Consider the following 7,101-nt stretch of genomic DNA (forward strand, 5'->3'; position numbering starts at 1 on the left):
TATGTAGATTTTTCACGTTTATTTAATTGTTTTGTATTCGGAGCCATGAAGTCAAAATACAGGATGCAGAGTCCTTACAACAAGGTTTGCCAGTTCAGGGAAAAGCGAGAAGAACATTCAAAGGAAGAATGCTCTATATTCTGGAACAGTACAAATGTCATATTGGGTGTAAACGCTGACATACAGAGAACAAAACAAAACGCATAAACTCTTCCTGTCCCGATCGATTCAGCCCTACTTAAGTGTAATTTTCTCTCCATAAAGAATCATTTTGAAACAGTAGTATTTAATAGCACTATTATATGAAGGAATATGGAGAGACAAAGGGCGTTCAGATTGGAGAGGCACCGACCACCCTGTATGAGTCAGAAAGTCCACACACAAAAAGATAACAAGTATTTGCACACAGATCGCCCCTAAGCACCCTTTGCAAATTGTCAGTTTTGACAAATTACATGTATAGTACAAGCGATAAAGTACGATTTGGACCTATTACTCATTCACTCTGTGAGCTGGAGATCAAAGAGGCAACAGCTGTATTTTGACAGACGTTCTAGCGATCGTCGTAATTGTACGTCAAAAACTCAGTATAAATGTAACGAAGCATTTTTTCCCTCACTAACGTGACCATAAACTGGTTTGTATATTTATAGCCAATTTGGTGAAATAGCCTGAATAAAACGTACAAAATCAAGGCCGCAGATTTCCATTTTTTTCTCAGTGAGGCTAAATGAAGTGGCAGTCCTTCTGAATAAACTTTCTATTCTCCACAGGGTGAGAGACTAGAAGCAGTGGAGGAACAAAGGGATTTAGGTGTCCTTATGCACAAATCACGAAAAGTGCATAGGTATAAAATGTAATCAAAAAGGCTAATGAAATGTTGGCCTTTATCTCAAGGGGTTTGGAATTCAAAAGTGAGGAAATGATGCTTCAGTTGTACAGAGCCTTGGTTAGATCCCATCTGGAGTACTGCGTTCAATTTTGGACAATGAACCCCAGGAAAGATATATTAGTATACATATATATATATATATATATAATACCAGAATTATACCAGGGCTTAAAGGGTTAAATTATGAGGACAGGTTGCATAAACTTGGCTTGTATTCCCTTGAGTTTAGAAGATTGAGGGGTGATCTGATCAAGGCGCTTAAATTGATAAAATGATTTGTTAGGGTAGATAGAGAAACTATTTCCTCTGGTAGAACAGAAGGGCACAATCTTAAAATTAGAGTTAGACCATTTAGGAAGCATTTTTTCACCCAAAGAGTAGTGGAAATCCGGAACCTACTCCTCCAAAAGGCTGTGGATCACTTGAAATTTTCAAGACTAAGATCGACAGATTTTTATTAAGTAAGGATATCGAGGAATATTGAACAAAAACGGCTAAATGGAGTTAAAGTTACAGATCAGCCATGATGGAACAGATTTGTGTGGCTGATTGGTTTGCTCCTATTCCTTTCTTTCCACCACACTGCATTTTCATAGTTTAGTATTAGTCAATCTAGTTTCTTACACAATTCAAGCCCGATCAATCACATAATAAAATGTTTATGTTGGATGGATCCAAACATGACCATGAACTGTGTAACCATTCGTGACGCCTGCAGAGAAAGAGTTAAAATTGATATAACTTCAAACTGACCAGCAGACAGCTGGGAATTGTTTCCTGCTATAGACATGCCTCAGAGCATCCAGGTTTCTAATTTTTCTGAACCACACATGAAATTATATAGTTTCTGAGTTTCAATAACAATATTCAGCATATTCAGCAATTTAAAATAACTTTCCTAATAATTCAAGGATTTACCTTGCAGCCTCAACCAAGACTGAGCAAGAAATCATTTGGAATTGTGTGGAGCTAATGTGAGGACAGAATCGGGTTCTGCTGTAAAGTGCTGCTATAGTTGAATAGCCTGCAATAGTCACTGTTAAGGCTTACATATTAATAATGGCCACTTGGCAGAGGTACTAGAGGGTACTGTGGAACCATAATCCCATGAGTCAACACCTTCAAGCGACAAGGGTAGAAACTTGGAGCAGGAGAAGTGCCTTTAGTTCAGTTATTGATTAGTTTGAAAGACATGGCCTAGATGTACATCGAAGCCTGATGAATATAATTGCTCAATGAAGGCAGGTTCGTAGCTTGCTAGAATGGAGGAAGATTTCCTCTGTGGGCTATGTGTAGCAAGTGTATAAACACTTTCCTTATAAACAGATGTACGATTTTCTTTACATAAAATGCGCTCAAGAAAATATTCCTGTATGTTGGATACTCCCAAATTTGATCTCACTTGCATTTTACAAGATAGTAGAATATCTTTGAAGTTATTTTAAAGCTGCTTTAAATATTACATTGTATGTTGATTTAGAAAATTAAAAATGTCTTAATTTATTTTATAAGCCAACATACAATATAATGTAACTTAAATGTGTCTAATTTTGATAATTTAACAAGTTAAATGTCCAATAAACAAAGATATAACTCAGCTGTTTATTTGGTTTGTAAAGCATGGTCAATCATACATAAGAGTGAACATTAATGGCATAACCGCTTCCACAAATACACACATAAAATGATGGCATAATTATCTATGATCGAAAGCTAGCCTTACAAGCCTAATTTAAACAGACAATGACTGTCTTTATTTGGAAAGTTAATATTCAGCTCCTCAGCTTCAGAATACATTACATTTGAACATCAGTTTTACCAGTATATAATTTTGTGAGTACTGTTGATATTTACTTTAGAAATTGTGGGGGATATTTTTTTTCTCTCCTCTGTTTAATGTGAGCAATCCGCACCATACACATGTCCCTGCTGGATTTCTTAACATGGCAGAACTCACTAAAACTAAAAGGTTGAATTAATTTCAGCTAGTTTAGGTGATCAGTAGAGTATTATGATATAGGAGCGGTAAGAAACGTGAGAGAGAGAAACCAGGAAATTATAAACATATTAGTCTAACATCAGTTGTGGGGAAGTTATTGGAATCTATAATTAAGGGCATAGTGACTGAGCACTTAGAGAAATTTGAGCTGATTAGAGACAGCCAACGTGGATTTGTAAAATGTAGGTCATGTCTAACGAACCTGATTGAATTTTTTGAGGAAGTAACTAAAGTAGCAGACAGGGGAATGTTTATGGATGTAGTTTATATGGACTTCCAGAAAGCATTTGGTACAGTTCCACATAAGAGACTGTTAGCTAAAATTAAAGCTCATGGAATTGAAGGCAAATTATTGACCTGGTTAGGAGATTGGTTAGGCGATAAAAGACAGAGAGTAGGGATAATGGGTACAAACTTGAATTGGAAGGAAGTGATTAGTTATGTCCCAGTGCTGGGGCCTCAACTATTCACTATATTTATTAATGACTTAGATAACACATTAGAAAGTCATATATCCAAGTTTGCTGATGACACAAAGATTGATGGCATAGTAAGTAGTGTAGACTTGAGCATAAAATTACAAAAAGACATTGATAGATTAAGTGAATAGGCAAAACAGTAGCAGATGGATTTCAACGCAGGTGTTGCATTTTGGACCAAAAAAGGATAGATCCAAGTAATTTTTAAATGGTGTAAAGCTAGGAACAGTGGAGGTCCAAAGAGATTTAGGGGTCCATGTACACAGATCTCTAAAATGTAGTAGTCAGGTACAAAAAATAATCAAAAAGGCTACTGGAATGTTAGCCTTTATAACTAGAGGGCTAGAATATACAGGGGAGGAAGTTTTGCTACAGCTATACAAAGCCCTGGTTAGACCACATCTGGAGTATTGTGTACAGTTCTATGCACCATACGTTAGAAAGGATATATTCACCTTGGAAGGAGTGCAGCGCAGATTCACCAGGATGTTACCAGGGCTCCAAGGGTTAGATTATGAGGAGTGATTACACAAACTAGGCTTGTATTCCCTGGAATATAAAAGGTTAAGGGGTGATTTGATTGAGGTTTTTAGGATTTTTAAATGAATTGATAGGGGAGATAGAGAGAAACTTTTTCTGCTGGTGGGAGAGTCTAAGACAAGGGGACATAACCTTAAAATCAGAGCGAGACCATTCAGGAGAGAAGTTAGGAAACACTTCTTCACGCAAAGAGTGGTAAAAGTGTGGACCTCTCTCCCACAAAAAGCAGTAGACGCTAGCTCAATTAATAATTTTAAATCTTTTAAAGATTTTTGCTAGCTAAGGGTATTAAGGCGGGTGGATGGAGTTAGGATACAGATCAACAATGATCTCATTGAATGGCGGAACAGGCTCGAGGGGCTGAATGGTCTACTCTTGTTCCTATGTTCCTATGTAATAACACACTTTTGTATGTGAACCCGAGTAAGAGCGAAAATTATTGTAGTACACATCTCTGCTGAGAGCCAAAATTGATCACACTCTCAGGTCATCTAAAATTGATGATTATGTCCTTTATCCTCCAATTCTCTTCCCCATAACTCCTTTCCTGACAGCAATGGTACATCACATGCTGGGGATACAGTTCTTAATTTGTAAAACCCAATAGAATTCAGGTTAGTTTAGGGTAAATTCATCATTCAACTGTGCGAAAGACTTAAGAGTGTTCTTGAAATACACTTAGTTGGTCTTAGGCAGGCCTATCTGATACAGAAACACATTGTGTTTCAACCACTAGTATCAGATAGGCCTGCCTAGGATCAACATTGATAATGTACTGGAATAATTTCTGTATTCTTCAAATGTTTAAATTTCATTTGAATTTCTTGCCCTATACTCAGAATATGGTTCACATTAAGTTGCTCTTGGATCGCTAGGAAATATAGATGACTAATTATACAAAAGAGGTTTGCCAGAGATCTCACTCGATATCTTTTCTCATACCCAATGCAAATGACAGCTTTTATAGGCAAATCAGTAGGTTGTGCTGGCATCACAAGCTCCTATAATTGCTGCTTCTCCTTTTCCCTTTGCCTTGAACCTATTGCACTCTTCTCCCCCCGAACCTGCACTGCTCATCCTCCTGCTTCTGCTGCTCCTTTACCACCTCCGCTTTAAGCCCATCTAACTGATATGCACATTCTTTTCTCCTTTTCCCCTGCAGCCAGTGAAGCCAATTCTAGCTCTCTTGTCTACGTGCTTGAGCTCTTGCAGACATTTTTAAATACTGCAGTTTGAATTCATTTCAGCCTGTTGGGTTGCATGTGATATTAATATCCCACTTCCGTGCCATCAATTGTTACAATCTGGGCTCTCACCAGATACCTTTTCTCATACCCAGCATAAAAGTCAGTCCTCAAAGGCAAGCATGCACTTCCTGTGAACTGAATCAAGACCTTGTGCACAAAATAATCTGGAATAGAGTGCCCTCGGCAAAATATAGTCTCTGTTTATTCTCATTGCATTATGGACAGGATTTGACTGTGCATCCATTGCACTTCAGTAGATGATTAATATCAGTCATACCAGATACCCCCATAACAAGCTAAACTACCAAACAAGTTTATTCAAAGTTTGTCAGTTACAAGAGCAAGCAGTAACATATTGTTGAAGTCAGTCCAATTAACAGCAGCTTTGCACCAGGGTCAATTCATAACCCCTCTGAAATTTTCTCTCATGTTCTACTTAAGGAGTTAAAACGCCTTTTGTTTCACCCAACTATCACTTCTGTCCTTTAATTATCTCCTGTTCTCCACTTAATCACTTTACAGATCATTCTTTTTCTTTTCTTGTGTATGTTGTCGTTTTATCCCGGCCCCCTTTACCCTTGCTCCGTCCTTCCTTTTAAGCTGTTCGTCTGTAACATCTTCCAGTTCATTAGAACTGAAACGTTAACTTTTTTGCTTTCTCCACAGATGTTGCCTGACCTGCTGAGTGCTTCCAGCATTTTCTTTTTTTAATTCAGGTTTCCAGCATCTGCAATATTTTGAATTTTGCTGCTCAGACAATATTATTCTCCATTTCCTCCTGTTTTCACAATGTCCAATTATAAAATTTAATTTAACCAGAATATATTTTGCTTCCTTTTTCGATTGAGCAGAGTACCATTCTGATATCAAATAAGCAGTTTACAGCTATAACCTTCAGTTTTCATTTGTTTGCTCATCATAGTTCCTTAAAGCGCACAAACCTGCTTTAACTCCCCAGGAACAACACTATTTTTTTGCAGTCAGAAATAGGCCCTCTTGCTCTCCCAGATTGGATCTCATCACCTGGTAGGTGATCTTTCCTCTCCAGCTTACAATCCCTTTGACTCCATCACAATGCTTTCTTGTCTTTCTCCATATTATCAAAACAACTGTGGTCACAACTCCTCTTGTTCCACCTAAGGAGTCAAGACACCATTTTGTACAGAGAATTACATAGAAATTAAGTTCGGCTCAACCTGTCCATTTTGGTACTTGTCTTCCACACGACCAGTAGTCCTAATCCCATGTTCTCATTCTGTTCCCTAATCTCTTTATCCCAATTTCCTCCAACCACCTATATAACCTATTCTTAAATGTTGACATTGGTCTCTGCTTCAATCAATAACTCTGGTAATACATTGCATAGACTTATAATCTCCTTTATAAAAAAAATTCTCCTGCTCCCTGTCCTAAATCTCTTACATTTAACCTTAAATCTATGTCCCCTTGTTCTAGACATCCTCAAGCTCTATAATCTATTTTTACCTGCTCTGTCCTATCCCTTCATAATTTTAAACATCGCCTTAATCTCCTCTGTTCAAATGAAAACAGTCACACTTTTTCACGTCTTTCTTTGTATTTGTATTTCCTCATGCCAAGCAACATCCTGGTGAATCTGTGCTGTATCCTCTCTCTTGCCTCAACATCCTTCCTATAATGTGCAGCCCAAAACTGTCCACAGCACTCCAACTGCGGTCTTAGTAAGGTCTCATGTAGATTCATCATTACACCTTGACTCTTATATTCTACATTTCTTGCCATAAAACACAGTATTCCATCAGGTTTTTTCTGACCTTGTCCACTTGAGGTATTGCTTTTAATGTCTTGTGAATCTGAATCCCTCTGATCTTCCACATCACCCAGCTTTCCTCCATTAAAAGAATTATTATTACTTTCATCTTTTTTTACCAAAATGTACTACCTCACACTTACTGACATTGATTT

The sequence above is a fragment of the Heptranchias perlo genome, chromosome 12 (genome assembly GCF_035084215.1).
Source record: "Heptranchias perlo isolate sHepPer1 chromosome 12, sHepPer1.hap1, whole genome shotgun sequence".
NCBI classification, from domain to species: Eukaryota; Metazoa; Chordata; class Chondrichthyes; order Hexanchiformes; family Hexanchidae; genus Heptranchias; species Heptranchias perlo.